The sequence below is a fragment of the Melitaea cinxia genome, chromosome 14 (genome assembly GCF_905220565.1).
Source record: "Melitaea cinxia chromosome 14, ilMelCinx1.1, whole genome shotgun sequence".
Classification (NCBI taxonomy): Eukaryota; Metazoa; Arthropoda; class Insecta; order Lepidoptera; family Nymphalidae; genus Melitaea; species Melitaea cinxia.
The window spans coordinates 16,886,274-16,887,355 of NC_059407.1; the positions used below are offsets into that span (position 1 = coordinate 16,886,274).

At 29.3% G+C, this 1,082-nt stretch overlaps 1 non-coding gene across 1 annotated transcript; it reads left to right on the forward strand.

Annotated features, from left to right (window-relative positions):
* Positions 1-233: 233 nt before the first annotated feature.
* On the forward strand, positions 234-306 carry Trnav-uac. Its single transcript has one exon. It is a non-coding gene; the product is annotated as a tRNA-Val (tRNA).
* Positions 307-1,082: the final 776 nt, after the last annotated feature.

Consider the following 1,082-nt stretch of genomic DNA (forward strand, 5'->3'; position numbering starts at 1 on the left):
TCACAAAATCCGTTCATAAAAAATTAGGTTCTTTTTTTAAATCTTTCGCAAGTCCTTATACCTCCTTAATACGGCCCTGTTGAAAAAGTAATTCTTAATAGTTATTTATACTATTATTGTATTTTATACCATACTATTATTAGGAAGCGTGTAAGATCTAGTTCACATGACGACGGCTTTCACTTATTACACAAAAATAATAGATATATATTTTTTTTGCAATGAGAATATCAGGTTCCGTGGTGTAGTGGTTATCACATCTGCTTTACACGCAGAAGGCCGCCAGTTCGATCCTGGCCGGAATCATATTTTTTTTTGTATTCAATTTATTTTTAATTACACCGTCGATCGTGTACAGACTTAAAATATCTCATAAGTCATAAAATGAGATTTAGATTATTTTATCTACAAATGTTTATAGATATAAAATTATGCGGATTATGGATATAATGTGTACGTTATGGATCGAGTGATTAATGTAGAATCATTTTGAAATATGCCTAGCATGAGACTACAGATTAACAACTTCAGAAATAATCAAATCGACCATTATTATAATGCTTGTTACATATGGGGCAGAAGAGTGCTTTTTTATTGCAACATTAAAATCAGTAAATATCTAAAGCGGTCTAATCTTTGTATGTAGTGATATAACTTAACTTATAAATAAATACCACAATAGAACATAATCAATACATATAATAAGAATATAATGAATCGCTGTCTGTACATGGAAGATATAATATGAGTAGAAATATTATTATTATCAAATAGCACACAAAACAACGATTGTTAGAGTTTTTGTCTGTTTCTCTGTGCGTTTGTGTACGCTAATCTCAGAAACGATAAAAGATTTAGATGTGATTTTCATTTATATATTGTGGTAATTTTAAATTAACATTTAGTGTTTGTTTCATGTCAATCGGTTCAAAAATAAAAAAGTTATGACAATTTAAATAATCACGTTGAACATGTAAATAACCAAAACGCGGACGAAGTCGCAGGCACGGCTAGTATATACATATTTATATAACATGATTGGAATATTGCAAATAGGTTGATAAGAACTAATATGGTCAAGT